Genomic DNA, 22,755 nt, shown 5'->3' with positions numbered 1-22,755 from the left:
AATTTTGACTAAATTTTCTATAGAAATAAAATTTTGACAAAATTTTCAATAAAAATAAAATTTTGACAAAATTTTCTATAGAAATAAAATTTTGACAAAATTTTCTGTAGAAATAAAATTTTGACAAAATTTTCTGTAGAAATAAAATTTTGACAAAATTTTCTATAGAAATAAAATTTTGACAAAATTTTCTATAAAAATAAAATTTTGACAAAATTTTCTATAGAAATAAAATTTTAAAAATATTTTCTATAGAAATAAAATTTTGACAAAATTTCCTATAGAAATAAAATTTTTGACAAAATTTACTACAGAAATAAAATTGTGACAAAATTTTCCATAGAAATAAAATTTTGAGAAAATTTTCTATAGAAATAAAATTTTGACAAAATTTTCTGTAGAAAAAAAATTTTGACAAAATTTTCTGTAGAAATAAAATTTTGACAAAATTTTCAATAAAAATAAAATTTTGACAAAATTTTCTATAGAAATAAAATTTTGAGAAAATTTTCTATAGAAATAAAATTTTGAAAAAATTTTCTATAGAAATAAAATTTGTGAAAATTTTCTATAGAAATAAAATGTTGACAAAATTTTCTATAGAAATAAAATTTTAACAAAATTTCCTATAGAAATAAAATTTTGACAAAATTGACTACAGAAATAAAATGCTGACAAATTTTTCTATAGAAATAAAATTTTACCAAAATTTTCGATAAAAATAAAATTTTGACAAAATTTTCTATAGAAATACAATTTTGACAAATTTTTCTATAGAAATAAAACATTAAAAATAATATTTTTTCGTTTGGTCTTTTTTTGGTATTTTTTCAAATTTTTGGCAACCGTAGTCATAATGGCATAGAATATCCAACTTCTCTTTTAAACCTAACCTTCCTGAACATGATTGTTTCATTCTTTCCACATGCTGCATTATTATAGTGGAAGAAAACGAAATTTTTCATTAAAATTAAGCCAACGAAACTTAAGGCTTTCTTGAGCCGTATGCGTTAAGAGGTTGCTAGCTAGAATTATATTTTTTTCCACAAAGGGTATATGATCTTTCATTTTCCACTTTTATTAATCCATTTTTTTTTTTTTGCTTGTAAACATTTGGAACACATTTAGTATATCCCGCATTTTGATGTGCGAGGGAGGGAGTTTACAAATAGTTTTGATACACTTCCCATAGGCTAAGGTTAATGATTTTATGTATTCCAAATATTTGTCATTAAAAATCCTTAACCACCACAGTGACCTACAAGTAATGTACTCGTATGTATGGAAGCATATCCATTTTGGTCCAACAAATAAAGCAACACAAAATCGCCTGTCGAAAATCTATCTGCCATCATGCTTGCTGGTCCAGAATGGTGATGGTGGGAATGGTGTTGGCCGTCTCAATGGGATAACTTGGTGAGGTGGTGGTGCTGGCGGCGTGGTCGATGTCATGAGATTGAGATTCAAGATTTTTCCTCTGTTTTATATTCAACAACATTTTCCTTGGCGTTTTTTTTTCGGGCATACTTCTTTTGGTGAGACTTTTTATCTGCACTTATCGATTATCGATGTTTGTTGTCTTTCTGTTTTGTCAGTTTGGACGGTCTTCGGTTGCTTGGTTGGTTGGTTTGGCTGGCACATTTGCCTTGGTTGTGTGTATCCACTAGCGTTGTTGAATTTGCTTTGATTTCTTTAATTGGCGTATATTTTGGTTGTTCAATGTGTATTATCATTATTGTTGTTATTGTTGCTTTATTTTTATTATTATTATTTTTTTATAATTTATCACATGCACGTTGTTGTTATAGTTGATGTTCATGTGTAGCTGTTGTAGTTGTAGTTGTTTTTGTTTAATTTTTTTTTGCTTTTGAGCCATGTCGATTGTGGGGTAAACATTTTTGAATAACAATTCAACAAAAATATCGCCGCCATAGCCGTCATCGTGAGATTTGCTATCTCTGTTGTGTGAATGTGTAATGAGTTCGCCTCAAGTCTCTTATATGTATGTGTGGGTGTGTGTATGTATATATCTGTGAGTTTTGAAACCAATAAATTCCAATAATTTATTTATAAAGTATTTAATGAGTGATTTGCCATAAAGGTCGAAAATTCTCGATGAGTTGTGTTTGAAAGGGGGGGAAACTGCGAACACATTTTTCTTTCGCTTTTTTTACTTTTGCCTTCTACCACATGACGTTGGTGTGAGACTGTTGGAATGAGTTTTTTCTTGACAATATAAAGTATATTTCACATGTAAACTATAGTTTATCCAATATTATCCTCTGATTCCTTTTATGTATAGTGTAACATTTCGTTCTGTTTTATCTATAAGAAGATGGTCTCTTATAGAAAATCTCTCTATCAATTTAAATTGCGAGAATTGAAAATTTTTCGATTTTTTACGATGTTACATGTTAGTTAACCACTCAGCAACAACAGTCGATGACCAATAAAAAAAGGGCTTTGCTTCATCTTTGTCAATATGAAAAGTTGATCTGATTTGTTTAATATGGGATTCTAGTAGTGTTGCCAGTATTTTTCTGGCGCTTGTCCCCAAATTATGATGTTTTCGTCCCCCAAAAACTCCAATCTAAAATTAAATTCCTCACAAAAATCGCCAAAACATTTTTGTCAATTTTTTTTTTTCGAAAAAATAAAGCAAAAGGCTCTGCTGTAGAAAATCAGTAATAACTTAAATTAATTATAATTTTGTCAAATCAAGCAAGCTGCAATAAGACCAAGATTTCAAACCACCAAGAGACTGGTGTTCGTCTTCCAAATGCTAGAGATATAAAAAATGGGAGTTAGATCACCTTGTGTGAACGAAAATGTACTTCTAAATATTCAAGTGGTAAAATTTGGTGGTAGACACGTTACCAAAATTTGTAGAATTATACCAGAAATGGTAGATTTTGAGAGAATTTTCTACATAGAAATAAAATTTTGAAAAAATTTTCTATATAATAATAAACTTTTGACAAAATGTTTCCATATAATAAACTTTTGACAAACTTTTCAAAAGAAATAAAATTTTGACAACATTTTCGAAAGAAATAAAATTTTACCAAAATTTTCTATTGAAATAAATTTTACCAAAATTTTCTATAGAAATAAAATTTAAAGAAAAATTTTTATAGAAATAAAATTTTAAGAAAATTTTCTAAAGAAATAAAATTTCGACAAAATTTTCTATGGAAATAAAATTTTGATAAAATTTTCTATAGAAATAAAATTTTGATAAAATTTTCTATAGAAATAAATTTTTGGAAAAATTTACTACAGAAATCCCCAAATTTATGGAAATTCCCCACCAAATCCCCAACTCAGAAATTTCGTGCCCATTCACAAAAAATATCCCCAATTTTGGGAATAATCCCCAATACTGGCAACACTGGATTCTAATGTAATACATCTATAAACACATCATCCTTTTTTTCATTCATTCATTTTATTTCATTATTATTCTTTATTCTTTAAACTCCCAAATAAATATGTCTAACATTGAAATAAGAGTTTCCTTTTCAGAGGAATTTAAGATAAACGAAGTTTGCTTAACAAACTTTCTTTGTTTTCTTTGAGAAAACAAAAAAGATCGTTGCATGACTTGTAATCTGTGTTACCATAATCTCTTCCCGGAAGTTATTGATATTGGTGTCGAAGTTCACGACATATCGATGTTTGCAATATCAGTTGGAGCACAGCATCGATTATGTCCGAAACAACAATTTATATTGTTCAAGAAATTCCTGTTGGGGTAAACTACAACATCGGAGCTTCATCGCAAAAAATTTAATTAAGTTCATCGATGGTTGATATAATCCAGGAAAGTTAAAAAAATAAGCGCATGAAAAGGTTCACGACTTAATTATGATGCTAATCGTACCATATTCAGGGTAAGAGTTGACCGTTCTCTAGAATTCCAATAGGGTTCGTGATGTTAATGTATGTTATGCTCGCTTAGTCATTCGATACATTTCGTTATTACTTGGACTTCCATCTATAGAAACATTTTAAGATCCGGCAGACGGGCAGAATTTCGGTGTCTGAGCCGATATTCTACTGTTATGCCCAATATACTCTTATGGTACGCCTGATTAGTTGCCCCGAATCACTCTCCCATTGGTCTCTCTTGGCTCCCCCAATCTTGAGAGATTTTTTTTTTCATTTTGGACATTTTAAAAAATAATTCATTCGTCCGAAAGGAAATTTTATACCAACGAAGTTTTTCTTTCATGTAAAAGTTGCCGCCTTAAAGACAAATAAATCTACACCCTAAAAAAATCGCAATTTTAAAAGCAAAGGAAATTTTCGTTGGTATAAATATTCATTTCCTGTAAAAAAATGATTTTTGCGTGTAATATACTCCCCATTGAGTGTTACCATAGTGACACTTTAATGACAAATTTCCCGCTTTTTTCAAGCGGTGTTACTTTTGTGCCACTAAAGCGAGTGTGTCAGAAATTCTTAGTGGTAACACCTTTTTCTTTTTAAAGCGAGCAATAATGTAATGGATTGGGGCCCAAGGTTGCCGCAGTTGATTTTGACAAAATTTTCTATAGAAATAAAATTTTGACAAAATTTTCTATAGACATAAAATGTTTACCAAATTTATATATAAATAAAATTTTGTTAAAATTATCTTTAGAAATAAAATTTTGATAAACTTTTCTATAGAAATAAAATTTTGATAAACTTTTCTATAGAAATAACATTTTGAGAAAATTTATTTCGGCATAAGCCGGCTATCATGTAAAACCTTTTTTCGGAAGGTTCAAGTTTGGATCACTTTTGGGTTTAGGGAACTGCCTGAATTTATTCTGATAATTGGTTGATAGTTTTGCTGCAAGTATAGGATGCTGATGAGGAATGTGGTAATTCCGAAACGTGCGTCCATCCAACCAAATAAATTTGACAAACATTCTTTTCCTCTGTTGGTTAAGCTACACTTGTAGTTTAGTCAATGCATGGTTTTAAGCTGAAATCAAAAACAAAAACAATGATTAAAGGAAAAAAAACCAACAATAACAAAACAAAACGAATGGAAATAAAATTTTGACAAAATTTTCTATAGAAATAAAATTTTGATAAAATTTTCTATAGATTTAAAATTTTATACAATTTTATATAGAAATAAAATTTTGTTAAAATTATCTTTAGAAATAAAATTTTGTTTGAATTATCTTTAGAAAAAAAAAATTTTTTTGGAGAAAATTTGCTATAGAAATACAATTTTGTTAAAATTATCTTTTGAAAAAAATTCTATAGAAATAAAATTTTGACAAAATTTTCTATAGAAATAAAATTTTGACAAAAGTTTCTATAAAATAAAATGTTGACATAATTTTTGGTAAAATTTTCTTCAAATAAAATTTTGACAAAATTTTCTATAGAAATAAAATTTTGACAAAATTTCTATAGAAATAAAATTTTGACAAAATTTTCTATAGATTTAAAATTTGATACAATTTTATATAGAAATAAAATTTTGTTAAAATTATCTTTTGAAAAAAAATCTATAGAAATAAAATTTTGACAAAATTTTCTATAGAAATAAAATTTTGACAAAAGTTTTTATAAAATAAAATGTTGACATAATTTTTGGTAAAATTTTCTTCAAATTTTGGTAAATTATTTATGGCTCGAGTGGCAACCCAGCAAAAAATACTTCAGCAGTAAGAGTTTAGTTGCGCTTTTTGTTATACAAAAAAGTAGGCAGTGCATCCACACTGCATGAATCGGTGGCAATAACGTAAACGAGTAATCAAACTAGTTTATGATCATTCGTTTACGTTATTGCAACCAATTCATGCAGTATAGATGCATGAAAGGTAGTGCTGTTTTTCTTCACGCCACCAATGCTTTACTCAAGATTATATATCACTTCTGAGCAATATTTCTATTAAAATGAGCAATTATATCAACGCTATGTAGAAGCTGCTCTAAATCGGGCCATCGCCCACAAACATCAGCGTTGATTCGGTTGTTTTGTAAACAGTTGGTACTGCCTCTCTCCCTTACAATCCTGCTGAAATAGTGCTCCATTTTTTGCTGGGAATCGCGTTTTGACCATCTTCGCAATGATACACATCTACGTCAACAGTCTCATATTTACACAAACAAAAAGTCCACAATAAAACTAAAATTAAATTTTAGTAGTTTAATTTTTTCGAATTGAAATGTTTCTTATTCTTGGGGATGAAAGTGTCTTATTTTGGGGACAAGAGCCCGAAAAATACTGGCAATACTGGCAGTACCAACTGTTTACAAAACAACCGAATCAGCGCTGATTTTTGTGGGCGATGGCCCGATTAAGAGCAGCTTCTACATAGCGTTGATATAATTGCTCATTTTAATAGAAATATTGCTCAGAAGTGATATATAATCTTGAGTAAAGCATTGGTGGCGTGAAGAAAAACAGCACTACCTTTCATGCATCTATACTGCATGAATTGGTTGCAATAACGTAAACGAATGATCATAAACTAGTTTGATTACTCGTTTACGTTATTGCCACCGATTCATGCAGTGTGGATGCACTACCTACTTTTTTGTATAACAAAAAGCGCAACTAAACTCTTACTGCTGAAGTATTTTTTGCTGGGTTGCCACTCGAGCCATAAATAATTTGCCAAAATTTGAAAAAAAAGAAAATCATTGGCGCCGTTCTTACAATTTTTGGGAATCGTACGAAAATTTTCTTCTGCTTAAGTTCACATTGAACTTATGTTTACGTTTAGTTGAAAAAATTCGTGAGACATACAATGAATGAATCAAAAGTTAGTTCCGAATAGCTAAGAAATAAAATTGGGTGATCGATCAAAAGGCGTTGTTGCCCTGGTATGAACTCTGTTATATATGTTTGATATATATTTTCCAAATCAGTGATGTATGCAGATGAGAGGCCAACCCTTCGACCCAAGTCCTTACGAAATAATTTCACAATAGTAAACAATTTCTTAGAAACAAAGGAAATTGAAAAGTAGCTCTTGGAATAGATTTTTTTTTCATATTTTGCAGATTCTCTGTACTTCTTTAAGCCCGTTTTTAAGCATGTAGAAGTAAAGAATTTCATATAAACCTTAACTAAAAACCTGATTTGTTATACTGACCAGAATTCCCCACAAAAATCCCCAAATTTGTGGAAATTCCCCACCAAATCCCCAAGTCCCCAACTCAAAATTTTTGTCCCCATCTACGAAAAAATATCCCCGATTTGGGGAAAAATCCCCAATACTGGAAACACCGGGTACTGCCTCTCTCCCTTACAATCCTGCTGAAATAGTGCTCCATTTTTTGCTGGGAACCGTGTTTTGACCATCTTCGCAATGATACACATCTACGTCAGCAGTCTCATATTTACACAAATAAAAAGTCCACAATAAAACTAAAACTAAATTTTAGTAGTTTAATTTTTCGAATTGAAATGTTTCTTATCCCAAGTATGTCTCAGGAATTTTTGAACTAAACGTAAACATAAGTTCAATGTGAACTTAAGTAGGAGACAATTTTCCTACGATTCCCAAAAATTGTAAGAACGGCGCCAATGATTTTCTTCATTACTTTTAGTACATTTTTTATTCAATAAGATTTCGTAAATTTTAGTTAAAAAGTATACAAAGTCATTACTTTTTCCCTGTTTTATTAACGCATTGTGGAAAAAGTGGAATACAATTTCAGTTTTCGCTCAAGTCAATTCATTTTTTCCCATCAAACAGTTTCACGATTTGAATGTAGTTCAATATTTTTCGCCACCACATTTACATATTAAACACCTGTTTTTTGTTCTTCGACACAAAAATATAACAAAAATCTAAATCCAATGAAATAAATCACAAAATATCGAACATTTGCAATGGATTTTTTTATCCAATATTTTAATTGACTTATTTTTCATTCTCTAAAATTCAGCTCCAATATTCCGCTTTGCCCTACTCTTCCCTGGATCCATATATGTAGATTTTTATTATATGCTATTTTTTTAATTTTTGTGAAATGATCTGTATACAGGTGCCATGCATGTGCAAATAAATGCATTATAATTTATAGCATTTATTGAATTTCAACTATACGACTACAACTCATTACACCACATTGCCTCACATCAATGTTGTTGTTGTTGTTGCTTATAAACTACTTATTGCACTTGGTCGGTTGGTTGGTTGGTTGGTCGGTCGTCAGTCGGTTCCGGTTTGCAATGGACCAACACGATTCAAGCAAACAACAACTAAACGAACCACTAAAAATTAATTAAAACAAAAACAAGCCTAAACATACCGAAAAGTGTATAGTGTGTATTACGCGGGGATCACATTGCAATTGAGGGGATGTTGGACAAACGAAAGTATTCAAACAATCGGTCACTCACAACAAAACTCATTCTCAACACTCTTCACTCACCTCTCACTGTTGTCATACAGTAGTGCAAAAAAATGCAATATTTTTCTGTGAATACTTATTAAAACTCTCATATTATGGGCAAATGTCAAGGGGTTTCAATGTCATTGTGAAATTAGAAAAATTCGTTTTTTGAAAAATTTTTGTATTTTTCCATAAGGCCAGTACTATGTTCAGGTTTCGAGTTGAAAAATTCACGATTACTTTTTCTAAAATAACACTGTGTCGCAAAATTCAACTTTTTGTCTCCAAACAAACAATTACTTATCCCAGCCGAAAGTACGCGATGAGAGGAGAAAAGTAATTTCTGGATTTTGTCAGATTGGTTGCCGTTTGTCTTTTATGAGCCTCTAAAGTTTTGTCGCCAAATTCGATTTGGAGCATTTTTTGCAATTTTCGTATGGCCATAGCTCAAAAAATGCTGTAAATTCATTTTCGGCCAACAAAAATGATGAATATATTAAGTCGGAAAATATTCATCTTCATGTTCAAAATGGCAAAAATGTCGATAAAATTACCACTTTTATCATGGATTTCTTCGGTTTTTCGACTACAGCTCCTGAACTGTTGAAAATTTTACCAAACAGTCGAGAGAAGAAATGTAGCCTATAAAATTATGTAGTACTTGCCAAATTCATATGACCACCCCTTGATACTCCTTTTGCAATTTTATTTTTCCTGCTTTGTATATGAAACAACAAAACAAATTCGTATTTGTAAAATCGTTGTTGTTATTGTTAAAAATTAAAATTAATGACATTTGTATGGCCAAATCCGTATAAAGGAGTGGAATTTGGCATGTGCTACAAAGTTGTTCATAATTTTATAGGCTACATATCTTCCACCGATTGTTTGGTAAAATTTTCAACAGTTCAGGAGTTGTAGTCGAAAAACAGAAAAAATCTGTAATAAAAGTAGTCATTTTACCGATACCGACATTTTTGCAGTTTTGAGCATGAAGATGAAAATTTTCCGACTTAATACATTCAGCATTTTTGTTTGCCGAGCCAAGAGCTACAACTTTACTGAACACCTCAAAAATTAATTCACACCATTTTTCGAGCTATGGTCATACGAAAATTGCAAAAAGTGCTCAAAATCCAATTTAGAGGCTCATAAAAGACGAACGGCAACCAATCTAGCAAAATCCAGACATTAATTTTCTTCTCTCATCGAGTACTTTCGACTGGGATAAGTCATTTTTTGTTTGGATTTTTTGTGTTGCACTGTGTAATCGGAATTATAAATGAAAACAAATATATTCCTTTTAAATCTTATGCAAATCTAGACGAAATAGACAATGACGTATCAACTAAGTTTAATTATCTGCTTTTAATTGCACTATTTAAATAAAGAAGCCATGGAAATTTCAACGCGAAGAGCGAATATAGCACCGCCCTTTATGATTAATGTCCATTGCTTGGGACTTATTTCGTGTCAACAAATATTTTATTATATTGTACCACTGTGCATTGTCAGTCACATCATAGCCACAAACATACATTTTTATCACGATAATCGAAGCCGCTTGCAGTTTCTTTTGTTTTGAGTTTTGCTTTTTTTCTGCGACATTTTTTTATGTTTCTTTTTATTTATTTTGTTTTTTTTTCCTGTCCATGTGTATGTGTCTGATGAAGGTGGAAATTGGGGAAGAAGGGTGATTTTCCTTCCTCTCTGCGACTGAGCTGTAAGAAGCAAGCTAAACAGAAAAAGCAAGGAAAACTGAAGGAAACTTTTTATGGGGTGTTTGAATTGCCTTTTTGTTTAAATATGAGTATACTTTTTTCGCACAAAACTAATACTTATACTAGTTTTATTAATTTTTATTTTTGTGAACCTGTGACATTTCTAGTTAAATTAGAATAACTTAATAAATCACGTTACTTAATATATGCATATGACTGTATAATACTTGTGCATACGCCATGCACTAATTACTTTATTAAATGTGCGTCTTTACGTTAAGTACCGTTATATGTAGGTTTAATCTTAACTCAGTTAAGTGTCAAGATTTCAGTAGGGTGAGAATACGCACACACACACACATAATCGATTAGTTTATGCCATGTATTAACCTTATAAGAGGGAGACATTTTCTCACCCTCGCCATGTGTTTTCCCAAAATTATTCGTAACATTGTCATTGGCCCCAAAGAAATTCGGCATAAATACCTACAGTTCGCGACATTGCAAATGGGGCTTAACTTGGAAGTCTTTTGCGTTGTCCATCCATCTATCCACATTTATCCATCTGTTTGGGATACTTGCTTATTGACTGACAAACTTCTCTGCTCATCTCTGGCTGGCTGACTGACTGGCTGGCTTTCGGTTGTGAGGTTCTGTTTTGTTTATCTGATTCTGTGGCGTGTGTATTGAACACTTTATGGATTTGCTTGGCCTGTTTGATGATGTTCCTGTGAGGTTATTGTTGTTGCTATTGTATGATTGTATGCTATGCCAAAGTATGTAGCGTAATCAGTGAGAGACAGACAAAGCCAGCCAGTAGTACTAAAGTACTAAATATGGCAGCATTGAATTGAATTGGTTTGGATTGTGTGTTGTATTGTCGCTGTTTTTGTTCTTGTCATTGTTGTTGTGGTTGTTGTTGTCGTTGCTGCTGTTTTGTCTTGCCGCCTGCTTATATTTTATTTCGAAGGGGGGCTTATGGCTTAGATAGATATTTTTCATTGGTTTTGTTGTTGCTATTGTTATTGTGGTGTGGTATAGATGATGATGCCTGCTTGCTGTGTGTGCCTGCCTGACTTCGCCGTAATCGTCACATTGTCTGTCCACTATTATATCCACTTTGGCTTCTACTGTTTGCTTGCGCCTTTGCTTGCCTGTGACATGACTCTATGTGTTCGCCTTTAGCTTCATCGGCGTCGTCGTCATTCGCCTCGCTTGTCTTGCCTTTGTACTCTTAACATTCGATGGTTGGTTTCATATGCTCACGCTCGCGAAGTACTCCCTGCCTATTTTAAATTCACACTCATTACAACATACATTTACTTTGTTGTTTCTCGACCTCATTTAAGTGTTGTCAACAATTATCATTATAAAAGCGATACAAATCGAAAATCTGTTGAATATATAATTCGGCTAAACGAGAGGATTAGGAGAAGAGTGCATGCACTGAGAGAAGAGTTTTCTTTTCTAAGTAATGAAATTTAGATGCAAAGCTTGTTACCAGTTTGTTTTGATTTTTTTCTCTTAAAAAATCTACTTTTTTGTATAAAATTTCGTTCCTAAAGAATGTATATTTTTCTTTTGGGGGTGCAGATCTACCAATTTATTAGCATTTTACCAATTATTCCCCCATGTTATGGTTTACGAATTCGCAAAACACAAAATTTTTATATGTAAATAACCTCTGAACCACTTCATATTTTGCCAAGAAATTTCTTCCATTTAATTTCCTTATCCATAAAAACAGTATGTAAAAATTTCGTATCATATATCATTGTGATTCGGGAACTAGCGATAGAGGATTTTGCGAATTCGAAAACCAGAACAGGGGGATTTTCTTCAGAAAAATTGCACAGTGGCAATTCTCGGATGTTGCAATTGTGACAAATGTGAAAATATTACCACCTCATTATATTCTTCTTATGTTAAGGTTGGTACTAAATTCGAGTATATAAGAAGAATAATATTATAATTGTTTTCTAAATTTTATTATAACATGAAAGGGAATGCTCGAATGTAACAATTCAATATTTTTCCTTCAAATTTAAGTATGTATGAAAAATAATAGTGAAAATTGGCTGTTTTTTGCGCTATAATGCGATCTTAATACCGCTCTTTATGGGGTATAGCATAATGGATTTCTTTGTGGTCATTTACTTTACAGAAAATTATTCGGGTTCTCAAGGATCTCCAAGGAATAGAAAGACTGGGTTAAGTATCACACTAATAAACCCAAACAGAACAACCAGAAAAATAATGTAATCACCTCCTAGAGCAATATGTTTGTCGCAACTATGTTTTTTTCTCCGACATTATGTATCCTACAGCCAATTCTGTTTAGCGAGAAAACAACATTTTTGTAGGAAAAATATTGTTTTCTCCAAAAAAAAAAAAAAAAAAACCGAGAAACACGTGATCATATTCCTTCTCCCGGTGTAATGACACCTTGGATTAGCATTTGATTCGTTGTAAACAAATTGCGAGTAGAAGTGTCCCTTTTAAATAAAAAATATAGGTGTGTTATTTTAGGCAAGTGAGGTCTCATTTTGTAAGGTATTTATTTATGTTTTCGGTACTTTTTAGCTATATTCCCCGACGGAACAAAAAAAGCGATTAACGATCGCGTTTTCTTCCCTGAATTAACCTTCACTCTGTGGCCTTACACATAGCGAGTAATACTCTCTAAAATATAAATGCATATATTGGCTTAGATCACGTTCTTGAAATTTGTCAAATACATAATTAATTTTGAGGCATCCTGTTTTATGACATCAGGAGGGAATTTAGTTCTGTCACTCAAGGGTAAGCACATACAGTTTACCTATAGCACATTAAAGGATCCCAGCAAAAAATGGAGCACTATTTCAGCATGATTGTAAAGGAGAGAGGCAGTACCAACTACTTATAAAACAACCGAATCAGCGCTGATTTTTGTGGGCGATGTGCCGATCAGCTTCTACATAGCGCTGATATAATTGCCCATTTTAATAGAAATATTGCTCGGAAGTGATATATAATCTTGAGTATAGCATTGTTATAGCAAAACTGTCTTTCTAATGATAATATATATTTCACTTGCTCTAGAATAAAAAATCGTCAAACAAAAGCATCCAAAGAGAGTTCTATCACTCTAGGAGAAATGTTCCTACATGGCACTGAAATTTGCCTATTGCGCAAATCCTTCGGAGTTCTTCTAGACAGAAAGCTATGTTCACAGAAACGATAAGTGAATGGTGAAAATATGATAACCGCCGCCAGAACGTCGGTCTATGTGAGCCACCGTGGTGCAATGGTTAGCATGCCCGCCTTGCATACACAAGGTCGTGGGTTCGATTCCTGCTACGACCGAACACCAAGAAATTTTTCAGCGGTGGATTATCCCACCTCAGTAATGCTGGTGACATTTCTGAGGGTTTCAAAGTTTCTCTAAGTGGTTTCACTGGAATGTGGAACGCCGTTCGGACTCGGCTATAAAAAGGAGGTCCCTTGTCATTGAGCTTAACATGGAATCGGGCAGCACTCAGTGATAAGAGAGAAGTTCACCACTGTGGTATCACAATGGACTGAATAGTCTAAGTGAGCCTGATACATCGGGCTGCCACATAACCTAACCTAACCTAACATGGCTGCTGTCGCTATAGCTGGATAAAGAGTATGCGCACAGTTCTTGACACAATACACAATGTACGAATCAGAGAGGGCTTTACAGTTCTATACTGATGGTTCGAAACTTTATGGAAACATTTTGTACTTAAACCATTTTTTGCGGTCTTTGAAGTAAAATGGCTCATTTCACTGGTAAAAATGGCAAAGGCCTTATTTATACATAATAAGACTTAGTATATAGTTATAATTACTAACTAATTCGACTTGCATACTCTCAAATTAAAAATATTTGCTAGTTTTTCAAAAAAAAAAATCTAAAACACACCTTAGATTTTTCATATGGTATGTATCTTACAATCTCCCATGGTTTTCATCGATTAGTTAGTTAGCTTTTGTATTTTAAAAATAAATGCAACAATGACTGCATCTCACATTCAAGTAGAGTTTTTGCTGTTTTAGAGACGTATTTCCAACGAATTTGTTTGAGTGTAATAAATTTTATACGACACTTATATATTAATTGTAAAAATTTCCTTCAAATGGATTAACTAAATCTTCTTAAAAATAATCCATAGGGAAAACCGCTAGATTGACAACACTTAATGCCTGCTTGGATGGCGTACTCATTCTCTGAGTATCACCAAACACAAGAGACACAAAAACACAAGCAACAAAAACAATACGATTATAGCCGTACAACGACGACGACGATGAGCAAGACAACAACAACAACATATTAGCTAAAAGCAGCAGCAGTAGTATTGGAGTAGTTTGAGTATCCGTCAGATACTTTGCTGGTGTACTAAAGTAAACACATATGCGACGCGCGTTTCACAAAATACTCGGACGGAAATCATCATCAATTTTTATTCCTGCTGGTTGATTGTGTGGCTTGCCTTTTTTATATTAGTTCCCCTTTATTATTTTGTTTTAACTACATATATTAAACACATATACCATACAAAAAGCAAGCAAGCTTCGAGAAAAAAGTGAAAAAGAAAAAACCAAGAAAAGCGAATCGATTTCAATAATATGATGATGACCAAATAAGTGAGCAAAGTGAATAATTTTAGTGAAAAAAAAAAATGAATTGAAAAATGTTTTATTGTAGAAAATATGAAATAAAACAGCAAAAGCAATAACAAAAGTGCGTAACAGAAAGGGGATACCCCTTTTCATTCATCGATTGAGAATTACTTTGTCATATCTGCCGTGAAATCTTCACAAAGAAAAGGTGTGTAAAAATTTTTTTTTAATGAAAAAAAAAAAAAACAACAAAACCAAAAAAAAAAAAAATTAACAAGAAAATGGAAAAGTCAAGTAATGAATGAAGCAAACAAACAGTTTTTGTGGAAAAGTAAAATATATTAAGCTTTCAAAAGCCATATGAATGTTATTCGTTTGAAATTATTTATTTTTGTGAATGAATTTTTATTATCTTTCATCGTTTGTACAATATGGGAAATTATATATATCAAGAAAACCGGATTTTCTTTTCGGAAATTCCCCTTAAATTGTGTGATATGCAACGAGACACTTGGTGTAAAGAACAAAAACCATAATTACGATTTTGTTTTGCTATAGTTATAATACTAATAATTGTTTTGTGGATTTATTGTGGAAAACCAGTGTTTTTAAAAATCAACCGATAAAACAAGATAAAAACTTTACTCTGTAAAGGTTATAAAAATATTTAACGCAAATCAATATAAAACAAAAGAAATTTGTTGCATTATTGCTTTCCAAATATTCATGGCCTTATTAATTTTTGAATTTTTCCTCCAAAAAAAAAAAAAAAAGATCCTTTAAAAATTGAAAAAAAAAAACCTAAAAGGTGCTCTGAATACTGTATCTCGATGAAGGAAAAAAAGTGATTGATGATGAATGAGTGAGGAGTGAACGACTGTGTATGGGTGATGGTGTGTTAGTGTATATTTGTGTATGTGTTTGTATGCCTGTACGAGTACCACGAAAAGAAGTGTATGTACATAAGAAATTCCAAGAAAAACGTCTGTCTAACCAATTAAATTGTCTTTTATATTTCGAATGTGAGAATAGATAGAGAAAAATAAACAGATATCAAAAAATTAATATGAAAATCTAACGCCATTGGGTTAATTCAAATCTATCAAAACGAATAATTGAAACAAAAGAACAAATCGTCGCCCCATCGTTTCGTCATCTTTGGAAAATCGCATCTCACAAATCAAATCAAGAAACGAAATTTTCACGAAATTTTTCCTTACCCCTTAGTGGATTTTTTTTTGCCAACCATCATATCCATCCATCTATCTATCGTCTCGTGTGTGTTTGAGTGTATATTTGTATTTGGATAAAATATTGGTAGTCGTTTGAGTGTATTTAAGTATGTTTGCGTCGTTTTAGTTGTGACGACTATTGGTGAGTGCTTGCTTGGTGTATTATAGTGCATTGAATTGTAACAATACTCACTCGCAAGAAATGAAGAACAAGCAAAACAGCAAGCACCCAAGAAATATACAAGAACAACAACAACGACGACATACCAAGAACAAAAGAAAAACACCAACGAATTTTATTGTATTCATCACACAGCCAGCCAGCCATTCAACCAGATGTGTGTTTATTTGAATGTGTATCGTTTTTATTGGTGTTGTATAGTATGGTGTGGCGACTGCCGCCGAATGGCATAAGTTGTGAAGCTCAAACCGAAAAACCATCATCATCTCACCAAGATACACCACCACCTCTTTTTCCATTATATTACTTATGGCTACTTTTTTTTATTCTTCCTTTAAATGTACATAGTACGTACATACATCCGTATATGTGTGGTATAAAACGAAGAACAAACTGTTCTGTTCATACATATCGCGATGGCGGCGTTGGCGGTTGAGGAATACTCATTGTCGTTGCCATCATCTCATCGTTTCTTGCTTTGCTTGAATTGTTTTGTATTTTATTTGTGTTTTTTTTTTTGTAATTTATTATTGTTAAAGACTTCCCCATATCCGTAGTAGCAGTAGTTGGTGTTGTTGTTGTTGTAGCTATTACGGGTCGTCGTTGGGTTGTATCTCAAAAGGTGTATGCGCTGGCTCAGATACACAAATGACATATACACCACACTTCATATAGGAGTTCAAGCGGCGCTTCTTTTTCTTTGCCCATGATAATCTCTGAGAATTTTCAGTCTGATATGTTTGCGTGTGTGTGAGTGCTCTACTTGTCTCGTAAAATAGTATTTTGATGACGGGCAAAATAAAATATTTTGCATGGTTTTAATGTTATCTGCATAAATGTTTGTTTTTGAAAAACAAAATATAAAAGATAAAAACAGAAGGCGGAAAGAAAACAAAACTGGAAAAAACACATTTCTTGTTTGGTTTATTTCTGTTTTGTTTTTTATTTAGTCGTTTTCATGTGCAATTCGCCCAAACAATATTATCAAAAAACATGTCGTTTTCTCTTTTCCACTCTTCTTCTCTCTCTCTCTCATATTTTGCTTTGGTTCAAAACTAACTCTCACAGAGAGTGATGCTAACTTTTAGAAAATAATTCCGGTTCTAGCGTCTAATGTTATTATTATGTTATTCCAACTTTTAAACTTTGAAAGGTTATCTAAAAATAGGAAGTTAATGCAAAAATGGAAAACTTTATATCCCTATAAAGTGGTAAAGGTTTTGAATTTGTTGCGACATTTGTAACATCGTATAAACCTATGTATATATGTCGGCCTTTGTGTGTGATTTTGTGCTGGCAAATAAATGTATAAGAGCTGGCAACACTCTTGCAGAAAAAATGAGAAAATATCAAAAACAGCTGTTTTATGAATGAGTAAAAGTAAATAATATAAAACAAGAAAAAATGTATGTTTTTACCATGTAAATAATTTTTGAGAGGTGAATAACAAAAGCAAAGTAGAGGAAGTTAGTAGAAAGTGTTGATAAATGAGAGTGAAAAAAAACTTACTAAAATTAACTTAAAAAATTTAAGGTTTTTTAGTTCGTGAATTTGTTCGATTTTACCTACAAATGGGTTGCACCCAATCTAATCTTCAATGAGCAGCAAAAGTCATGATAATCCTGATACACTGAAAAAAAAATATTGCCGTGAGGTCAAAGATTTTGTGTCTTTAAAATACGAATGCAAATTTTGCTTAGCATAGAAGACGCATTTCTCTAATATAAGGTTTTTTTCCTTGTCCAAAAGCCGATAAACTTTTCAATGAAGTCATATTGTCCTTATAATTAGGTGATTTCACTTAAAAATGGGTATCATAACATGAAAGAAAAAATGTTTGGGCTAAAGTTGACTTTAATAAAATTTAAATTTGTTGGCTTTTTGCATCTTGACTACAAAGCAAAAAATCGTTCTAATATAGGACATGTTTTTCAACACTTTATTTTAAAGAAGTTTTTTACTTGAAACATTGCATAATTTCTATTGAAAGTCGAGTCTTAATTTGGAAAATAAAGGTGTTGTTAACTCGTTTTTAAAGGACTTTGATAGCATATGAAGAAAAAAAGCTGAAAAAGCGAAATTTGCTTCCTAGAAGCAAGTACACAAAACCCAAACATAAAAGAGAATTGTGTCTTAAAAGTAACCTTACTTGTATTCTCCGCTTCTTTGGCTCGGAATCAATACCAAAATTTTTAGATTAAAGACAAAATCTTTGGAACCGGGCATGCTTTTTTTCAGTGTAGCAATGGTACACTAAAAAAGTGTCACTAAAAATTTGTCGAAAAAAATTTTACGTATTTAAATTTATCCATTTTTTTTTTTTGTGTAATTTCTCAAAACACACTTAAGAAAACTTTTAGTGTCCATTTCAATCTTATACACTCAAAGTACCACTATTACCGTGCCATTTCTTAGTCACTGTAATGTTTAAGTTTGAATTCAAAGCTTTGACTTGTCTTCAGGCCGAAACACAATTAAAAAAGCAGGCGTATACTTTAGCTATTTTCTTATATCAATGCAGACTGGTTTTACGACCAAGTTAATTACTGTTCTATATTACATATTTCGCTCAATGATAAGGATGAAATTAGTTTATTTGGCATTTACAACTTCAGTTACAATAATCCTATTTCCATTCAGAGTACTTCGTTACTTATTTACGAATCTTTGTCTATCTAATCCTATATCGTGAGAGGAGCTCTGAAATGTTGGTGACATTTCAGGATATTTCAAAGCTTCTCTAATTATTTCCACACTTTGTGAATGTGCTTGAGATGTCTATATCTTTCTTGATCTATGAAGATATGCCGTTTGGACTCGACCGCAATGTTATCTTATTTTTATTTATAGATTGATGCCTTGTTTTTCAGCCAAATTCACAAGGATTTGGTTCGATATGGTTCTTGGCCACAAGAAGTTTATACATATAAAAGTTTGTATGTGGTTTCCTCATTTTACGGTCCATCAGATTTCTCCTTAAGGCCAATTCAAATTTCGAGTTTGACAGATAAAACTCAAAATATTGTAACTCCTCTTCTGGTTTACGAATTCACAAAAAGCCAAACATTTCTCAATTTTTATTTTTAGAACCTAAATGATATATAATAGGAACAAGCTGTTCTTATGGATAATTAAATTAGTTGGAAAACATTTCTTGAGTTATTGACAATTCAGAATTGGTCATATTTTAGTGTTTGGGACAGTTACACTTGACTTCTGTTGTTGCATTATTATTTCTAATTGTGCCAGGGTTGCGGTGACTACTTTCTTGCCACTATTGGAAGTTTAAGCTTTGAGATCAATATACACAAATCACTAAAGGGATAACTGACTCAAGCCAACTACCTTTAAAACGTTAATTTATTTTTTTTTTCTTAATTTCTTTTACGGCAACAAAAACGGTTATGACGATAATATTATATTAGCTCTTGATGATAACTTGAATGTAACACAATTAATCACTTCAGTTGGAGCTGTTTGAGGCACCAAACCAGTACCAAATTGTTTTACTACCTCTGATAATGCATACTTGAGGATCAAAATATTTTCAAAATTAAATTGTGAAAAAGTTTTTATAGAGTTAAAAACCCATAGTTGTTACAAGTTGGGTTTTTGGAAATTCATTTGAATGGATAATCTGATCCTAATCTTATTTTTCCTTGAAATCTTCTTCTCGAAAATTAGACAAAAGTCTTTATTAGATCCCCTAAACATGTTAATTACATTTTTACCTGAATTTCACACAGTTCACACCTGCACTTAAAATCGTGTATTTACACGATATAAATAATTTCCGTCGGGTTTGTTTAACCCCCCATTAAATAAACTTGGTATTTCCTCTCACCAGCTATAAAAACAATTGCTGCTCGCTCAGTTTCCATTGATTATGGTTAACTTAGCACATCACGTTTTTCCCAGTAAAACATGTGCAACACTGCACTTGAGAAACGCGTATATCGGCTGATGCAAAGCAGAGAGTAAATAAAATGTCAGAGAGCTAATTAGAAGTATTCACTCTCAATCTCTCAGATAAATTTCTTGTAATAGAGACACAGAGAGACAAAGGCGAGAAAACGTCAAAAGTAATATGAAACAAATACAATCAAACGGCGCACTAAACTACAATAAACGAATGAAAGAAAAACAACAACAAAAATGAATGAAATATAAAATACAAAAAAAAAAAACAACAACAAATTATAAAAGCATTGCAGAAACACAGACAACATACATAAATAAAATACTATTAATTATCTTAATATCTTAGTTTTTGTTTTTATTTAAATGCGTAGCAAATTAACAAATAAAAATATGTGAAAAAGTGTTGAATGAAACGAACAAAATTCATAGCGTCTCGTGAAAGAAAAAGAGATGGCGTTGGTGAATATTTGCTGCTATTGCTCTGAGTGATGTTGGCTGGCTGGTTATGTGGAGATTGTTTGTGGATTACTTTTGTGGGATTTTTTCATTCGTGTTTCGGGTGCGTGGGTTCAATGTACGACCTAATGAATGAACAACAACAAAAAAAAAGAATGGAGAAATAAAAAACGAACATCACACAGTAATCTCTAAAGTAATGCTCGCAAGAAATTGAAGGTTAAGATTGAATTGAATTGGAGTGAATTGTTAACAATGAACTATTATTGTGGTGAAACCACAATGAAAATTTTCAACAAATTAAATGAAAAATAAACAAATAATTACTTTAGTGTCCTATAATTTTTTCTTTTAATTAATAACAAATCTTACTTTAGTTTATTTCCAATATTTCAAAGTGAACGAACTAAAATTTAGATACACGCATTGTCTTTTGTTGGTAAAATGGTTTCTTAACTAAATGTTTACAGAACGTAAAATAGTTTCCGGCGTATCTGGAATTGATTTCATGTATAGTGGTTTATTTTTATTACAAAGTTAAACATTTTTGCTAATATTATTTTTTTTTTTTTCAGAAAGAGTTAAAATTTTCAAAACTGTAGTCAATTCTTCGCTAAATTTAGGATTTTGTTCACAATGCTCCTTCTATTTTTTTTAAGAATTTAATATGAGTTAGTTTATTCGAAACAGTTATTATTTATAGTTTTTAATGAAACTGCTCTCGAACAACACTAACAAATCGGACTTTAGTTTATTTCCAATATTTCAAAGTGAACGAACTAAAGTTTAGATCCACGCATTATCTTTTCTTAGTAAGATGATTTCTTAACAAAATGTTTACAGAACATTAGGTAAATTTGTTTCCGACGTATCTGGAACTGATTTTATGCATAGGACTTTATTTTTTTTACAAAGTTAAACATAGTTGCTAATATTATTTTTTTCGGAAAGAGTTTAAATTTTCAAAACAATATTCAATTCTTCACAAAATTTAAGATTTTGTTTACAATGCACTCAAAAAAAAAAGGGAACCCTGATTTAATTCTTTTTTAGTTCATGGAATTATTACGTTTTAAGAAAGTTTCCATGCCATTAACATTTTTTGCGTACGTAAGTTAACTAAAGCAGAAGAAAAAAATATACACAATTGAAGTATAAAGATGAACTAAATCCGTGTCTCCCACAAAATAGTTCAGAATTCCTTAATATTTGTAAATTTTACCAATAATGCGTCCATCATGAACTTCGTATGGCACTAAAGACATTTTTGCAATTTTGAACTCCAATTTTTTTCCTTCAAACTACGAAATTTTCTTTAATAAGTGAAAAATAATAATTTTGTCTGATAAATCTTCTCAAATTTGTCGAAAATTTTTTACTTGTTTTTGCGAAATTGGAGCGACATCTGCGTTTATAATACTGTTTAGTTAAAATTTTATTCAATTAATCAAATTATTCAACAATTAACTAAAATTTTCTTTCCTGGTGGGTTCACTGTTTTCTCAGTGTGCTCTTTCAACAAGCCTGTTTTTTTTTTAATTTGTTTTTACTTTTTTTAAGAATTTAGTGAGTTAGTTTTTTTATCACTACTCGAAACAGTTTTTTTATAGTTTTTAATGAAACTAGTTAATGCTCTCAAACAACACTGAAAAAAATTGGCTTTAGCGAAATAGAGGGTTCACTTTTTTTTTGAGTGAAGAAAACAAAATCGAAAAAAATATGAAAAATAATTTTAAGCCATGAAGCTTAGTTCATTGTTGTTTAATTTTCCTCATTATTTTATTTTGATTTTAACTATGTTTTGTTTACTCTAACGACATAAACTCTAAATAAGGAAAAAAGTAAAAAAATGCACTAAATTCGAATTTTTCAAAAACTAATTTTTTAAACTTAGTAATTTTTACTTTTAACTTCGTACTGCGATAAGGACATTTTTTCATATTTCAACAATTTTTTTTTTTCGAAATACGAAATGTTCACTGAAAAAACAGTGAACCCACCAGGGAGAAAACTTTCGGTTAATTTTAGAAAATTTTTAACATTTGTAGAAAATTTTAACTAAACAGTATTACAAACGTTGGCATCACGCCGATGTCATAAAAATAAGTAAATATTTTTCGACAAATTCAAGAAATTTTTTAGACATAACTAAGTTTTTTTTCACTTGTTAAAGAAAATTTTGTAGTTTGAAGGAAAAATTTGGAGTTCAAAATTGCAAGAATGTCTTTAGTGACATTCGAAGTTCATGATGGAC

The 22,755-nt window shown here is 31.3% G+C and overlaps 1 protein-coding gene across 8 annotated transcripts in view; it reads left to right on the top strand.

The window, feature by feature from the left end:
* The window catches only part of tou (bromodomain adjacent to zinc finger domain 2B toutatis), a 255,805-nt gene that overhangs the window by 198,987 nt on the left and 34,063 nt on the right, over window positions 1–22,755 (top strand). For 4 of the 8 annotated variants that reach the window (XM_075313312.1, XM_075313313.1, XM_075313311.1 and 1 more), the window contains exon 1: window positions 14,480–14,919. The exons of the other annotated variants lie outside the window; for them this stretch is intronic. The gene's annotated coding sequence lies outside the window, so the exon portion shown is untranslated. Of the gene's footprint in view, window positions 1–14,479; window positions 14,920–22,755 lie in introns of those variants that run through there. 8 annotated transcript variants of the gene reach the window in all.

This window comes from Haematobia irritans, chromosome 5 (assembly GCF_050003625.1).
Source record: "Haematobia irritans isolate KBUSLIRL chromosome 5, ASM5000362v1, whole genome shotgun sequence".
In the NCBI taxonomy this organism is placed as follows: Eukaryota; Metazoa; Arthropoda; class Insecta; order Diptera; family Muscidae; genus Haematobia; species Haematobia irritans.
This window is presented reverse-complemented; position numbering and strand designations above follow the sequence as displayed.